Source organism: Oenanthe melanoleuca, chromosome 1A, assembly GCF_029582105.1.
Source record: "Oenanthe melanoleuca isolate GR-GAL-2019-014 chromosome 1A, OMel1.0, whole genome shotgun sequence".
Taxonomy (NCBI): domain Eukaryota; kingdom Metazoa; phylum Chordata; class Aves; order Passeriformes; family Muscicapidae; genus Oenanthe; species Oenanthe melanoleuca.
Genome location: NC_079334.1, coordinates 45,453,568 through 45,471,271, shown reverse-complemented (window position 1 = coordinate 45,471,271; position 17,704 = coordinate 45,453,568). Strand labels below are relative to the sequence as shown.

The window sequence follows — 17,704 nt, the reverse complement described above, 5'->3', positions numbered from 1 at the left end:
CATCAAACCAACATTGATACGCTTTCTGGTTGTAAGGTACTGCCAGTATAATTCCTTCAGCAAATTTCACTGTGTGTTAGGAAAGTCCTTAAAGTGCAATCTGAAGTATCCCAGTGAAATCTACTTTGAAGTCCTCAAGAATGTCCTCTCACAAATAACTACTCTCAGTGTTAAAAACAACCCTTATTCCAGGGGGCTTTGTTTTGTCCTCACAAGGTAGATCAACAATACTCTATCACCAAGTATCTTCTCTCCATATAGTCTCTTTTCCATATAGCTTTTTAAGAATGTATCAAAAAAAAAATCTGACATCAACCAAGAAAAATAGAGGAAGGAAGGAACTTAGGAAGATATCTAGCTTTGTTATTCCTATGTAAGATATTTTTATACATCTAAGAGTATAAATTCCCAGTTTAAATATAAAATGTTTATGTTCACACAATTAGCCAAAATAAATACATATACCATTTTTAGAGGCACAACTTTCAAGTCTTGATGCAGATCCTGCTATTGAAAGCAAAACCAGCAACAATGTCTCTCTAGAAGTATGGCCCTGTATTTCCTTGTTTTAAATACTTTTTGATAAGGTCTCATATAATATTCCTATTAACAAGTATAATTTCCTGTCTTCTTAATCATGCATTTGTTTTGTGTTTTATCAGTTGGCATATTTCCTCTCAGCTTTGTAAAATTTTTTATCAGCTTCATAGTTTACCTTCACAGAACTAGCAAATTACAAATACACATGATATATACCAGTTATATTTTAAAAAATCCTTAAAAATATCAGGCTGTTCAATTAAGCTCTTATATTCTTTATTAATTTCTCATAATTTAAAATAAAAATTCCTAAAACCAAAGTTGCTGAAGGAAATAAAGCAGTACTATCTAACAAAAATAAGAGCCAAACTAAGGAAACTGTTACATGTAACACACAACTGTGAAAAAGAGTTTCAGCTCTCGCTTACGAATCGGATCTTCAAAGATTTTCAGTGTCTAAAAACACAGTCCATCCCTCTCTCACATTTTTTATCCCTATGGCATAAAAAAAAAAAAAAAAAGGAGACAAGTCCAAATTGTAAACTGACTTTACTTCCCATCCCTCTTACTCTTTTACAAGCTGAGTTGTGTTGCTACCACACCAACTTCCCCCACAGCATGCAAGATCAATGCAGTTCTAGCCTCTTCTCTGATGAGCCCCAGCTGCAGAGGATGGAAATCCTGCACACTGCACAACATATGGGGTACTGAGTTTTAATAGCCTGATTCTGTAACAGTGGGTTTGGGAAATTTTTACACGTCCTATTAATTATAATAATATCAGTGAGGCTTACCCAGCAAACAAGCCAAAGTAGCTGAGCTGTGCAAGAAGTTTTTCAAAGGTATAATGGAGTTAACCAAAGGGCATTAACAAGCACCGAAGGAAGAGCGGGGGGAGATAATAAAAACAGGCAATCAGCTACAAAACATGATATGAGACTTGAAGGCTACCATTTCCTCTTTCAAGCATAAGATTGATTTTCTACTGCATCTCTAAGCAAATTATTTGAATCTTTAGCCTTACAGAAATCAGGTTCCACTTTAACTTTTTCCTGATATATCTGACATTTCAGCTGACAAGAGGCACTTTCCATTGTAAAATGATTTTGGTAAAAATGGGATGATTTCTTGTACTTCCACTGTGTCTTATGCAGCCTCTCCACTCTGCAGTATTCCTCCAGTTAGATGGAATTGTTAGGACCCTCCTTTGTTGATGAAATAATGTGTTTCTAAAACCACCCCCTCGACTACTAGGATTCTCTTTAAATAAACACAAGAGGAAAGAAAACCTGAAAAAGCACAAGCAAGAAAAAGCAAACCAAAAAATTTGAGCTACACTCCTTAGCATTAGAAATGCTCTCAAAAACTTCCAAAAGCAAAGATTAGAAAGGATTATGGCAGAGGAAGGTTTCCTTGACCCATATTCTGGCTTCCAGAAGTATCTCACAGCGATTACAGGGGCACACTTGCTTAACATCTCAGCCCTGACAAGCCACTGCCACTGTGCAGGGCATCACATGCCTTGCCACAGCTCTCTTCCAAAAGCTCTGTCCTGGCTGTCCAGGAGGGTACGACTGCAGCTATAATGCTCTAATTTTTCCAAGACCTGTACACTTTTAACAGCTGAATATGAAATGAGTTAAAGTACTTTGGAGAGCTAGAAGCAAGTTAAGCTGTCTGCACAGATATAACCTTTGTATTTTCTGACAGCTCTATAACAAAGAAAATGCATCATAATCTCAGAAGTTCAAAAAACATTAAAAAAAGTCTCCTTAAAAATGGAAAACATAAGTTCTCCTCTCTTCTCTCTATTCCTCTTCATACTTTTAATATCAGCAGAATTATATTCCTTTCTTCCTGTCTCTCTCTCTTGTTGTCAGGGCTTTTTTTAATTCGAACATATTTTCCACCAGGCCTGTCTTAAGATTTCTGAACTCTCCTGTCTGCCCATCATGTATGTAAGTATGTGAAAATCAGTATACTGCAAACACCAGGAGATGGATTATGTGTTATTCATTACACAGTGACAATTCAGCCTTTTTGTCAACCACAAATATTTGTGAGAAAGCAATGAAAGGTAGGGTACCAGGATTCTGAGTTTCTAAGAGCAGCACACAGTCAGGCACTTCCAAAGATGAACTGCTACAGCATCTTCATCACCAGCCATGACCTGGGCTCTGCCCTGTAAGTAGAAATCAGAGGCTCCTACTTGGGCCAAGTTAACCATGTCAGTTATCAACAGGATCAACAGAATCCTTTGTAGTGTGGGTCACACTGGATCAATGTGGCTTACCCAAGCACTAACTGGGGTCTATGTTCTCTGAAAAGAACTGCAGCAATACACATGGGCCACAGAACTCAACTCCAGTTCCATAGCAGAACTGTATTTTACATTTTGCACCAAGTGACTTTAGTCAATGTTCACCCATCCATTTTACAGGTAAGGTAACAGTTATCCTTTAAAGAAAGAGTACTGAGCCTTAATGAATAGTAATTATCACAAAAGGCATACACATTTAAAAAACAAATGTAAGACACGGGCTTATTATTCTTGTTTCTATCAAATCTGCCTTAAATAAAGGTACTTGAATGAAAACACAATAACCTTTTTCTCTTTCTAAATAAGAAAAAAACATATGAAAACAAGAGCTTCCACAATGAGGTCTACAGCAGGTGCAGAAATTATGTTTCATAAAATAAATTTGCAATGCCAAGCATTTGTTCCAGTTTGCAGTCTTTTGTTATTGTTTTCCATCTTGTTTATTTGTTTATTTAAATCCTTAAGTTATTAGTGGTCAAATTTAACATCCCATCCAAACATACAACCATCAACAGAAGATTAAAATTTAAAAAAATACAATAGTCTGCATGAGATTATACTGAACTGCAAACAAAAGTGGCAAAAGCAATTAATCAACCTTAAATGAGCAAAAGCTCTAGATCAACAACGTGGTTTAAAACAAATTAAAACTTTGCAAACATCCACAGAAATGGCTTATTTCAAGTATACTGAATTTAAAGCAACTTCAAACTGTTAAAATTGCCACCCAAAGACAGAAAAAGCACAGCTTATGCAGCTACTCACTATATATTTTTTCATGTTGCTAGAATTTTTTTAACATCTCACCAAGAACAAAAATGCAGCCCTTCAGTGGAGTTTGCAGCTACAGAAGATGCAATGCCTTTGATGTTATATTGCAGTAATCACACTGATCAAGTCACAAGTACAATGTATATCACAATGATTTGCAGAACACCTAACAGTTGGGGTTTCTTCAACAGAGCTTAGCTTTGTGTAGTTTGCTAGAACAGTTTTTACCACAAGTACTTTAGATCTGCCAAGTAAAATCAAGAAGCAAGTTTTCATTTATGCAAACCATGCTTTGCAGGAAAGACATAGTTGAACTGGAAGCAGTTTGGGTATAATTATTAGCTGTTTTACACAGTTCTTATTACTAGACGCACACATACATGAAGTAAATTTAACTTTAAAATTTGTTTTAATGCATTAGAAGATTCCAGAATGAATTACGAACACTTGAGCAATAGCTAATTCTCTTTCTCCTCAGATTTTTCTATGACAAACTGAGCAGTACAAGCTAAAACCTCTTTACTCAAAATGCACAGAAGGTTTTGGAATGATGAAATGCAGTTGATATGCCTCAGCAATAAGAGGGCTTCACCTTCCAAATAACACATCCATATGAAGCCCATAGAAACAGTGTAGAAAATATTAAAAGGACAGATCACTTTCTGCAGGCCTTTAAGGAAACCATTCCCATTATTTTTATAATTGAAGCATTTGAAGATTTGGGGGTTAACAATATTTTTTTTTTCCTATATCAACATAATCAACCATTTTTTCCATTCTCTTCTATTTTTAGCTGGATATCCATGGCACTTTTACTTTGAAATGACCTCAAGCTGCACCAGAGGAGGCTCGAGTTGGACAAAAGAAAGAATTTTTTCATGGAAAGGGTTTTTAAGCATTGGAACAACTGCTTAGAGAGGTGGTGGAGTGAGCATCTCTGGAGATGTTCAAGAAACAACTGGACATAGCAATTAGTGCTCTGATCTAGCTGACAAGCTGGTGATCAAAGTTTGACTCAATGACCTGCTAGGTCTTTTCCAACTAAATGACTTTATGATTCTAAGTCCCTTTTGGAGCTCAAAGGGTTACACTACAGTTATACCTCAACATAGTATTAAGCAAATTAACAGAAAAATGATGAAGAAGACCTTGCACAAGAAAAACCTAGCAAGGCAAAACACTGACACTTTCCTAAAGAATTTATTTTCTCACATATCTCTATTCTTGAGAGCTCAAAAGCATAAAGTGAACTTTTGCCTCATGCAGTTAAACTACCCTTTGTGTGAAAGGCTAATTTCAGAAGAATCTAATTTCTCCATAAAATAATTTCTTCCCGCATTTAAATAATTCACAAGAAAAATGGACTGTCTGCTGAGAGAATGATAACATTCATTTAGAACAACCAAAAAAGCTAGATGTGAGAAATACTGCAACACCAGTGAAAGAAATCAGCTAGTTTTTCTCATTTGGTCAGTAGCTCTTTCACTGGGTTGTAAGCATCTTAATTATTCTGAGTGCCAGAGCTACCACAAATCAGCACAAAATTCAGACAGTTAGTGAGAAACACAGTAATCTCTGGACACAATCACCAAGGTAAAAAACCTGTTTCTGCTTTCCTTTGTCCATCCAATCTTGACTTTTCTTGAGGAAACACTTCTAGACCTCATCCAAGGCTCTCCTTGAAGAGAAACTAACCTGCAGTTAGTTCTTGCAGTTACTGTGCCTGGAGTAGGGCAAATTTCTCAGTCTAGAAAGCCTTTCAGCAAGTGAATGGAAAGCAGTGGATGGATTAAATTAGAAGACCAGAGTTTACAGTCATTGAGCTCCAAAAAGCAATTTACTGGCATTCTCTATTTAATTATATCAACACCTCATAACCATTAATGAATTTATCTTTACTGTACTGAGATTAAGTAACTCTATGATAGAGTTCTGCAAGTGTACATCTGAGCCAAGAAATTATGCTTATAAATTTTAGGAAGGCACTTTGTCTGTATTATCATCATTCTTCACAATGTTAAAAGCAGTTAATTTCAACCCCATAAGCCATGACTTCTTCCCCCTTCCCCACCTAGTTAAGATTAAAAATAATGTTTGTTTCTCTTACAGCCATTCTTGCTCACATCCATATGGATGTGTTCACCCCGAGAGCAGTTTAATGAACTTTAGAAAAACAAGTATTTGCCAGCTATGGGCCTGACATATGCAAAACCCATTCCCCCTCTTCAACCCACAATGCCCCCCTGAGGAAAAAGGGAAGAAAAATGAACAACTTTCTATTTCTATTAGGCAATCAAAGGAAGACAAACTAATATTCACAGAGCAAGAGTACCAACATTTGTCATTGAGGAAAACAAATCTTTAAATCTGTTATAAGCTAGTGCTCCCTGAAGACATCCAACAGACATGGCTCATGCCTGTATATGAGAAGTCAAACAAGGAAGTAAAAATTTCTGGGAAGCTTTCAGTTTTGTACCTAAAATCTTGGGTTTCATTTTCTTACCTTGAAATCTAAAGAAAGAAAGAACTGTGATTTATCTATTATATCCAATACACTTTCTGCATTTTTATATGAATCTAAATTTTAAAAAATTATGGAGACAGTAATTTTCACTAGTTAATAATTACCTATAAGAAAGATACTGAAGAACAACATAGATTTCTTCAATATACTGTATCTTCTTCCACCAGCAGGCACACACAAAACAGAGCAGGAACAAATTATATTCAGATGGTACTAATGCTCAGGATTTTAATATCGCTGTCCTTACTACAACTATATAAAACTCTCTGCATAAAGGTTACCTCTAACACATCTTCTAACTCTTAAACACATTAAAAAACACCCTTATTACATTGTACATTTAACCACAACACAAGAAAAGGTTAGCTCCCAATAATAACCTTATAAAGAAAGCACAGTATCAGTTAAATGGATTTTAAGTGAGGGTCCAAGATCATATTAGGCAGCAATTATAAGCTACAAATTGTATTTTATATCTTCAGTGAGAGGTAGCACAAGTCTTGCTGAGTCAAATCTCTGCTATAAAACCTCTTGCCATGCTTTAAATGCTGCAAGCAGCTGAGTCCTGAGGGGTTAAAGGTAATGCTAAAGGTAAAGGCTTGAAGAGTTGACCAGGTATCTTGTGGCTATAGATCTAAGTGTGTCAGTCACAGGCAAATATACCATCCTGTGCCTGCCAGAGAAGGCCAGCAGTCATAGAGCAAGTTCATCAGCTGCTGAGGAGCCTACCAGAGGGGCAGCAGGGATTAACATTGGCTTCACTGTGCCTGCAGGGATCTGCACAGAAAAGGTGACACTGGATGATGACTCACTATTTCCAAGCACCAAAGAAAAGTAAATGCATTGGAAGCATTTCTTCCAAACAACACCTCCTAAGAAAGAGGCCCTGAAGTGTCGGGAGTGAAAAGGAATGAAAAAATCATTCCAACCAGTAGACCTCAAAGAAGGAGCTGTGTCTCACTGGAGCTGCCCAGGGTCTCAAAGCTGCCACCCCTGCAGCCTGACCCACCTCAGCACTCAGCCCCAGCCCAGGGCACCTCCAGGCTGTCCCTGCTGGAGGAGGTTTCCCAGAGGAGCAGCTCCCTCCCTCCCAAGCGTGCTCTGTGAGGCTTGGGTCTGTGTCTTGTTTTGCTACCGAGGCATTCCAGGCTGTGTCAGTTTGGATTGCAACATAAATATTGTGCAACTGCAGGCTCCTTAGTTCCAATTATGGTAATATTGCAGGTGACAATGAGAAAGATATTTTTAATAGTCTCTGGTTACATTTTGCTCCGACTCACCTGCATCTTACAAAAAGACAAATTCAGTTAAAGGAAATTTTGTTGATAAGTGAATTTGGAGCAAAACTGTAAGCCTAACAATGACTTGGAAAAAAAGGGCCTTCCCCATTCTGACAGTAATTTAGTGTTACCAACAACAACCCAAATGTCAATCACTGGATACAGAAGAATGTTCATAAAATTATATTTAAATGACACATAAGTATATTTAGAGGTTTGAATAGTATTAAGTCACAAAATGTGCAGGTGCCTATGTATAACTATGCATAAGGCTAATAATTTCAGTTTAAAATTTAATTCTAGTTACTGAAGACAGGTACTGAAACATGTTAAAAATAGCAATTTCGTTAAGTCCGGGACAGCAGGTTCCATTTTTACACATAATCAAATAATAGAAATGTATTCTTCTACTGAGTCACAGGAAGATTTCAAATGCAAGTGCTCAGTCTGCAACTCACAAGGACCAGTCAGGTATATGGCTTCCCCATCTGCCACCTTTCTCAGGCTTCAGAGTAGCTCTCCTCCTAATGTGACAATCAAATGATAAGGGGGAGGAGGAGTATCAAGAATTGAGAGCAAGGCCCAACTTCAGCCATAGGCTTTCTAGATGAACATATAGTGAATTACTGGTGTTCACACATTGCCTGGAGCTCCTGGGAAATGCCAGATTTGCTGCATATTCATATTAGCACCAATCATGGGGCACACAATACCCTACATCTACAGCATGTGGTATGTCATGCCTGGTTGCCATACCTGGCTCATCAGGCTGGAGACTTTAAAACAAGTAAGTATCTGTGTTCATGTTTTCAGAAATGTCTCTTTCGTACATCTTTGGATCCTCACCAATGGTGTACCCGAATGCTGAACTTTTAAAGATTCATTTACAAAATCAATGAGAGAGAATCCTTCAGACTATTTAAATACTATGAAAAAGTCACTTTAAATATGGATTTTTCATGTTAGTGATGACTTACTTCAGAGGCTATGAAACAGTTGCAATAAGAACTTTTATTGAAAGAAAAACTGATAACACACTGATTTGGCTAAAATATGCACAAGTAATCCACCACCTGTCTCAGTCTAGGTGGCTCTGAAGAACAGCTAAGCAGTTGGTAATTTCTCAGTCTCAGAAACCTGTTTTGCACAGGCACATCAAAATCAAACAGCCTCAGCACCTCAGCCATAAAAGCAAGTCTTCATGTCAACTTCAGAAACTTGGCACCAGGGATGAAGGTGCTGGATTTTTCAACACAAGTGTGTGGCCATCACCTCAAGCACATCTCCTGAAGCCTGAGTCAGGTCATGCCAGAGGAAGGGCACCTGCGTGTGCAGGAGTGGGGAGGCTCAGAGTGAGCAGGGTCCTGACAAGTGGCCATCTGTCACCAGCAGACACAACCACTGAACCACTCACTACTCCAGGCCCCACTGCTAGACCAACCACACCCAGACACCACAACCACCCCAGAGAACAACCTGAAGCTGGAGCATGGCACGACACCAATGCTGCAAGCCACACTCAGTCTGGAAATGAATGCTAGCCTGCTTTGGAAGCATCTTTGCCTCCTTTTTTCAAGGAAGAATTTGGAAGGCTATGTTTTCTCATCATAACCCATTAAATACCTGTTTTTACATTGTAAAATACCCTCCAGCATCGTCAGTTCCTACCTGAAGAACCACCTTCCTTGAACACATTCCCTATTTTAGCAGAGGATTCTTTAGAATATTTTCTGTCCCATAACCTGAGATGCAATAAACCCACTAGGATACATTCATTTTCTTTCTGAAGGCCTTGGTCTCCTTACCAGAAAGCTGTGGATGGAGACAGAAGCCCTGTGATGCTGCACAGTCACACGTGCACGGGCATGGACACACACCATTTCCAAAGCTTCACAGGAGAAATATTGGATTGATCATCAACTTCTTCACCTACCACTTCTGCAATGATACACAAATATTTTGGCAGTTTACCACTCTCCTGGTTTCTCTGTGATTTGAACAAGTGGTCTGATAAACAGATCCAAAACCAAAAATAATTAAAAAAAAAAAGAAAAAAAAAAAAAGAAAAAAAATCAAGCCAAATCAAACAAATGCAAAAATACACAAAACAAACAAACCTATCCAACAAAAAAAACCCTTAACCAGTATTTTTAGAGGGTTTTCATATTTCAGTCTGTAAGATGTATATTTCTGGCTGCTCAGATATACTTCACACCCTTTCCTGGTCAATAACAAATAGAGGCTCAAGAACAGATCCAGAACATGCAATGCCAAACATTAACTCTCTCTCAAGATGTCAGTCTCTTAAAACAGAATTAAATACCAAGCTAAAGTTTCAGTCATGATAGACTTAATTCCTCTTTTAAAGAAAAAGGAATGTGCAAGAATGTGACACCATATGAAACTTCTGTATATTCAATACAGTTATCTGTTGAATTACTGACCACACATTCTTCAATATACACTGACAGTTATTGTGTACTGAGAACAGTTTACAGGCATCTTCACAACATTAAAAGTAATTTAAATGCATTCACGACTGGTAAGAAATGGGTCTGAATAAATTTATGTACAAAAGCATTTCATGATCTTTAGCAAAGTTCCATCCTAATATTTTAAGTTTTAGCACTCATATATTCCATTAAGTGACTTTCAAGGAAAAATGATTGTTGCCACATACCACGGAGTTCTCAGCACCCTTCCTCTTAAATTCACCACACTGTATACATGATATTATTTATTCCTTACTGAATTAAATATGTTGTTCTACAAAGATGAAACACAATTGAAAAGCACAACAGCAGATACATGTATCTGTGCAGTCTGTGCACACCTGACTGCATTAGGTTTTCATGTTTCCATTTATAGGTCATGAGAATGCTGTAACTACTGTAATGAAACCACAATCCTGTTTTCTCAGAAGTGTCTTGAATCAGAGATATTTCAATTTCTGTATTTCAGACTCTAAAAAATACTAACCTCTGTTTTCTAGACACTTTTCTTCCCTTTATCTTTAAAAGACCTCTGTCATCTCCCCCCCCATATCAACGAAATGACATTTTTTTCAGTAATTAAATATCAAATTCCAATGCAACAATTAAAAAGTAGTTTCCAAATACATACACTAGATTGAATAAGATGTAGTATTAAAGAAATAGCAGCCTCAATTAGGGCCAGTGCAACCTGGTGTAACTCCCATGCCTGCCACATGCATAAAGCCAGCAAGCAAAAAAGTTTGGTTTTTCTTCCCACAGCAGAAAGTGAAGGTGAAGAAATGCATTTTCTAATTGGGCACTGGATGAAAATCACATTGCTCTTTGGAGAACCTGAGCCCCTATTTTCTGAGCAGCTGCCCACCTCTTGGCAGTGCTGCCCGTGCCTTTGCTGGCACATGTTTTCTCTGGCCTTTTTTCCCCTCACTTCCCACCTCTCCATTTGTTTGCATGTTGTCCCTCTCCTTTCTAAAAAGCCTTTTGTGGCTTCCCATCACTAACCCTTAAAATCTCCTCTGCAATATTTTTACATGGCAAAACTTGTCAATTTCTGATCTAATGTCCAAGCTCTTAAATGCCAACTACAGGTTTGAATACAGAGGTTTAGCCACCACTTCTTTTACTAGGTGGTTTACAATTCCAGAAGAACAATATGCTCTCTCAACATCAACAATAAGACTTAAAGGCTAAATCAACAATGTAATTGTGAGCAATTTTTGTAAGAGTTAGCACTGACAGCATGGCAAAGTTTAAATGGTGTTTACCTCTTTTACATTTTCTTCACCATTCCCGGGCAAATTCAAAATCAACACCTAAAAGATACTTAAAGTATTAAGCTTGATATAGCTTTGTAACTCTGTGATTGTTTCTCTAAACACAAGTTTTATAGTTTTTAGATTGAGCAACATAATTAGATCCTGTTCAAAAAGCAATGTAATATCACAGCCATTCTCCTTCTTCTCTGAAAGGACAAGACCACAAAAATTGTAGTGACAATATCAAAATTAGACTACTTTAGTATAAATATATTTCAAAATGTAATTAGTCAAATTTTGTCAAATACATAATTTCAAATTACATCAAATAGATAATGTATCATGTTGGCTTAGGCTGAAATACAAAAGCTGAATAGTGGAATAAATCAGCATTTGAATTTACTTAAAGACAAATTTTGACCAAAGTTGCAAAATATACATCACGTTGTTAAAGAAAAAAAAAAATTATTCTAATTCAATCATCAACTAAACATCAATCTTAAAAGTCATAGGATTTTTCTTGTACCTACATAAATACTTATTTATGAAATAACGTGCCCAGAGATCCCCAGCTTTCTAGTTAATTATAATGATGCACGCCCTAGCCTCAAAACATCACTCTTCAAATGAACTTCCAGTTTTGGGCCCAGCAGTAAAGAGTATGTCCCTTGGGACAAGGTTGGCACAGGCCCACTGGAATCTCAGTCATCTCACAATGTCCTGAAACGAGGCTGAGATCAGCAATTTGCAGAAATACTTAATGTGCTGCAGTTTGCAGCCACGTCTGATCCCCCCAAAGCGCGAAGGAGCAGCTGGCGGAGCAGAGTGTGTCCCAAGGACCTGCTGGACCGAGGGGCTGGAAACCTAAACACACACTCCAGCACCTTGCAGTGCCTGCTGCCCACAGGGAGCTGAAGCAAGCTCTACAGGGAAGCCAAAGCATCCTGTGAACCTCAGAGAGGGCTCTCTGTGACTCACAGGGGTTTATGATGGAGATCTGCAGTTTCTCCTTTCACCCCACAATGGACATCACACAGCACTGCAAGGGGAGTGGAGGGAGAGGGCAGGGCAGAAAATCTCCCTTCTACAGGTGCTGCCTGCCCATTAAACCTCATTGCTCCTCAGCCTAACTAATTAGAAAATCATCTGCTACCTACAGCAAAGCCCTCAGCCCCAGCAGAAGACACCCACACTCAGGGCATGTGGAGGTACAGCACACCATATCCACGGAAATCAGCTCTGTCCTCAGCAGCCAGCCCGGTTAATGTGCATAGTTAAATAAGAAACAAACTGCAGAAAACCCATTTCTAGCTACAGATGTGTAATTACTATTAGCAGGAAAATAAATACCTAAGTAAATGAACAAAAAGTTAAACCTACAATGCTCTTTTTCCCTCCCCTCAGCAACCTCTACAATTTACTGAAAAGACTTAAGATAGTAAAGAGCTTAAAACAATATACTTAATACTTTATTTTTCTTAGAATAGGATCTGAAATTGTGATATTAAACGTAATTCCACACAAATTCATTCCTCGGAGTTCAAATGTTACTTTCTAACATCATCCCAACCCTATCACCCCGTTGGTGAAGCAATAAACATGGCAGCAACTGTTCATTAAAGAGATTATTTTCAGCTACTTCAGTGATGACAGCATAAGCAAGCTATTGCTGGCACTTTGAAAACCATCTTTCTGATATAAAACATGGTGTTGCCCTTAAATACAAACCTATCAGAAATGGGATTAAAAAAAAAAAAAACAAAACCAGAAATCCAAAACATGCAAATCTTGCAATGAATATCCCTTATAATTTGCAGTGAACTTTTTGAAGATTTTTTTAAAAGTAATAAGTTAGATCAAGCTACTGAAAGCCTCAGAAAGGAGAAAAAAAAAAAAGATGATCAGTGCTAAATAATACTTGTTAGACTGCTCCTCGTTTTTATGCTGGTCTAGAAGTTTTGAAATTTAAGTCTAAAGCTACTCTTGGAAATTATTACAGCAAGTATGCTTATTCTGTAAAGGAACAAATGTGGAAGAAAACCTTCAAACAACAAACAATGAACTATTTCATTGCAATTTTAACTTTAAGAGGTTAGTTTATTACAGCTAAGCTTTCCTATAATTTCATCGCTTATATGAGGTTTTCCTGGTGCTACTATTTTACACATGCAATCAAGAAAGTTATCAAGTCAAAACAGGGCAGGGAACAGAAATCTAGATGACAAGTATTTCTTCTAACAAGAATTAGCTGAGAAGTATGCTACAGTGTCTGCAGAAATAAAAAAAAAAAAAAAAAAAAAAAAAGAATAATTTGCATTACTTCTAGACCTATTAGCTGTCACAAAATTTTAAAAGAGTAATCAGTTCCAATGTAGAGAAAAATATTATTTTATAACAAAGTTGATAACATTTTTCCTTTTGATTGTGATTTGCATTTTTATCCAGTCAAAATCATTCCATGGGTACTTTTCAGCGACCTATGTCCTAAATCATTTTCATTTCATATAAGCAAGTGATCTCTTCACAAGCCGACCAACAAAGAAAAAAACATGACTCCCAGGAACCATTCATTTTCAGCCACCATCACAATTTAATTTCTCCAAAATAAACCTGGTAAAAATAGAAATGGACAAAAAAGTACTCCATGTTCAAGAAATATTAATTAAACATTCTATCAGAAAGATAAATACCAGCCCTCACATTTCAATAATGAAAAACAAAGAGGTTAAGTGACGTTTTCAATGACACATAGCAAAACATTGCCACAACATAGATCACATCTCAGAAGTTTTCTATTGTTTTCAGCCCACTAGCCCCGAATAACTCCTGTGCATGCAATGCTGAATCAGGTATATTTCTCAGAATACAAAAAGCTTATTCCAGCTCACATAAATTAGTCCTTAATAAAAATAAACTTATTCTACAGTAATTTTTTTTAAATAAATTTAAGTCCAACAAGAACTTTTTCAAAAAAATAATGGAATCTGACGGGAATGTTTCTAAGCAAATACACCTTTATTCTAAAAATTATAGTCCCAACACATTATATTGCAGAAAGAATTAACAAATATATAAGCAACAGATGATTACAGGAAAAAAAAAAAAAAACTACAAAAAAAAAAAAAAAAAGGCCAAACACCACCAAATAAACAAGTCACTTCAAAAATCTGCAAAACTATTCACCTGACTACTGCACAAACACTAGTGTAGCTTTAAAAGAATACCATGTATTTACTGACTGAAATGTCCTGAACCTGGTATATTTCTTTTACTCTTCCTCACACACAAACCCACTGTAATTTGTCTACGAGGCTGCTCCTCACAGACTATTTGGTCATTTTACACAAATCTTCACTAAGCAGAACGCTACAACAGTTAGGTTTTTCCCTCTCTCAGATGATAAAAACACTGCACTGTAGCAAAGATCGCGTGACACAATGTAAAAATCACTGAGGTTAAACTAAAATCAAAGAAATACACAAATATTTATACAATTGATTCTGCTTAAGCCTCCTCCTAAGGTTACTGTTAAACCTTAAAGCCTACACCAACAAGGCCTCACATGATGCTGTGTATTTCAGGTGTTACATATTATCAAAATAAATTAGGATGTCTAACTACATGCATTTTTGAAACAGTGTATTTTAAATTTCTCTTTCTTTTCCCTTAACCTTTTACAGATCTACTACCCTGAGTAATTGAGTGAATAATTTAAGTATGCAAAAACACTACAGAACAAAACCATTTTGTAAAAACTACACTGAAACTGCAGATTACTACAAAACAGGGGTATTTTGACTACCTACATTTGCATGAACAAATTATTATCGTTAAGACAAAACTTTTTAAAATACTAATTTGAACAACTAAAACCATATCCCACTTAAAAGGGTTTAGCGTAGCATTAGAGAAACCAATTTAATAATTAATCATATTTTCTTTAGAGTAATATTACTAGCAGTAATGTTTTTCCTTAATGGCTTTAGGTTACTTAGCACAAGGAAGAAAAAATTTAAAACTGTCAAAATATCTTAAAACTTTGACTTCTTCACACCCACCCCCCACACGAATTAGTGGGGGGATATAGACACCATGCACAACTTCGGAGTCCCACCTTTGTAAAAAAAAAATTTCCAAGGGCCTGATCCAAGCCTGTGAAGTCAATGGAGCGATTCCTACTGTTGTCAATGGAAAGATTCCCACTCTGGAGCTGAGCTTGGATAGGGGGTATACTGCACAGAAAAGAGCGGGGAAGATTCTCTTTGGAAGAGGAACTTCTGTGTTTCTCTCGGTACATACGCAAGACTTCCTAAAAGTACAAGCGATTCCCAGGTAAAGGATACTGCCCGTTCCTCCATCTGTGGCTGCGCACTCTTCACTAATACAGGACAACACCATAAATTCACGGTGGTTACTTTCGAGATGATTTTTCCCTTGAGAATACACCAGCAGCCCACCTTCTGTCTGGAGTACTCTCGCAAATTTCAGATGAGCGTTCTCCTGCCAGCCCGCAGCCCGAGCTCTGCCCGCTGCGGCAGCTCCATCCCGGGACCCGCCCGCCTTCTCGGCAGGGGCTGCGCTGCCACACGGGCCCGCTGCCGAACCTGGCACGGCCGAGCAGGCACAACAACACAACGGCGCCGCGGGCTGCCTTTACCTTGGCCGGGCAGGCTCCGGGGACACACGGCTTTCGGCAGGGTACGGGAGGCCGAGGGCACAGCAGAGCGCGGGGAGGAGGCGCCGCGCTCGCCCCGTCCCACGGCCGCCCTGGCGCTCCGATGGCACGGCACGGCACGGCACGGCCCGCTCCACAGCCCAGGCCGCTCGCCTCTCTTCAAAACCTAGCACGCTTCCCAAACTTTCCAAGTCCCGAAGCCCTTCTCAACTTCAAAGCCAATTTTAAGGGAAGGCCCCCACGTACCAGGCACGGAGGCCGCCTCCGGAACCCCGCAGCTCCAACACCATTATTTATTAATTGTTGGGTTTAGGCAGTTTTGTCTCGGACGAGGGGACGACCCTGCTGCCCGCGCAGCCCAAACGGCGGCGGGGGCAGCTCGGCCCGGCCCTGCCCTGCCCTCCCACGCCGGCGGGGGCGCCCGGGGCAGCGCGGCGCGGGGCGCCCCGAGGGGGCGGCCGGCAGCGGGCGGAGAGGCGGGGGTGGGGTGCGCCTCTCCCTCCGGCGGGCAGGCAGCACACAAAGGAGAAACGTGACACGTTTCTTCACCCGGCTGTCTGCTGGGGAGGTCTCGGGGAAAAAGAAGAAGAAAGGAAAAAAAAAAACCAACCAAAAAAAAGCCCACCAGCACACAAACCGGGAGGCAAACGGCGGCCAACCGAGCCTCCCGCACGCGCTTCCTCGGCAGCCTGGCCCCAAGCCTTCCCCGCCCGGCACTTCTCTACCCGTGCGGGGAGGCTACAGGTTGTTTGTTTTTAATTACGCGGGGCTGGGGGTCCGCGGCGCTGCGCGGCTCTGAGCGGCGGGGGGAGGGAGGCCCTGCCGAAGCGCAGCCGCCGCGGGTTGTTCGGGGGGAGCTCAGCCCGCTCCCGCGGCCGGCCCGGCCCCAACTCCGGCCGGGCACCGGCGGCTCCCAGCGCAGAGCGCGCCCCCGCCCCCGCCGGCCGTGCGTGCTCGGGAGCGGTGCCACCGGGTGCCGGGAGACCTGACACATGTCACTGCTGCGGCCGCGCCGGCCGCGGCCAAACTTTCCCGCGGCGGCGGCAAGTCAGTGAGCGGCGGCGGAGGAGGGGGGTGGGAGCGGCTGGAAGTAGCAAGTCACACCGGGGAACGGAGGGAGGAGGGGACGGGTGTGCGGGGCGGGGTGGGGGGGTAGCACTTACCGGGAGGAGACACCGTGTAGGGCGTCCCGGCGAGCTGACACCGAGAGAGAAAGGGCGAGCGGAGCCGCGCGCAGCCGCGCGCACAGGCAGAGTCCCCGCGGGCGGAGCCGCCGCGCGGGCCGGGGAGCGGGAGCGGGGGCGGGCGGGCGGCGCGGGGCCTCCGCGGGCGCGGAGCGGCGTCCGAGCCGCGCGCCCTCCCGCCGGCTGGTGCTGCCTGGCGCTGCCGGTGCTGCTCTCCCTCCCCCGGCGTGCCGGTCCGCCCGTGTGCGGAGCGTGCTGCCTGTGTGTATGTGTTTTGTTGGGAATGCAAAAAAAAAAAAAAAAAAAAAAAAAAAAAAAGACGAGGGAAAAAAAAAAATAAAGAAATAAAGAAAACCCGCCGCCGCACACACCGGCTGCTTTGGAGAGAGGGGAGAGCGAAGGGAGCCCTCCCTCACATGATCGCAGAGTGGCCTGCACAGAAGTGCTAATAACGCGGGGAGGGGTGGGGGGGGAAAGCAGCGAAGGGGGAATGGCAACAAAAAAAGTGCGGCGGGATGCGCCGGGCCGTGCCCCGCTCCGCCCGCGCCTCCCCCGGCCGGTCCTCGGCGGAGCGGGCGCCGCGGGTCGCGGCGGACGGCAGCTCCACCTGCTATGTAAACAAACCGTCGGGGAAGTTGTTTGCTGGCGGCGGCTGCCCCTTC

At 40.8% G+C, this 17,704-nt stretch overlaps 1 protein-coding gene across 8 annotated transcripts in view; it reads right to left on the bottom strand.

Annotated features, from left to right (window-relative positions):
- Window positions 1–17,305, bottom strand: part of FOXP2 (forkhead box P2) — a 389,384-nt gene extending 372,079 nt beyond the window's left edge. For 5 of the 8 annotated variants that reach the window (XM_056516333.1, XM_056516331.1, XM_056516334.1 and 2 more), the window contains exon 1: window positions 17,022–17,305. The gene's annotated coding sequence lies outside the window, so the exon portion shown is untranslated. Of the gene's footprint in view, window positions 1–16,104; window positions 16,251–17,021 lie in introns of those variants that run through there. The other 3 variants (XM_056516336.1, XM_056516338.1, XM_056516330.1) reach the window with 3 other exon arrangements.
- Window positions 17,306–17,704: the final 399 nt, after the last annotated feature.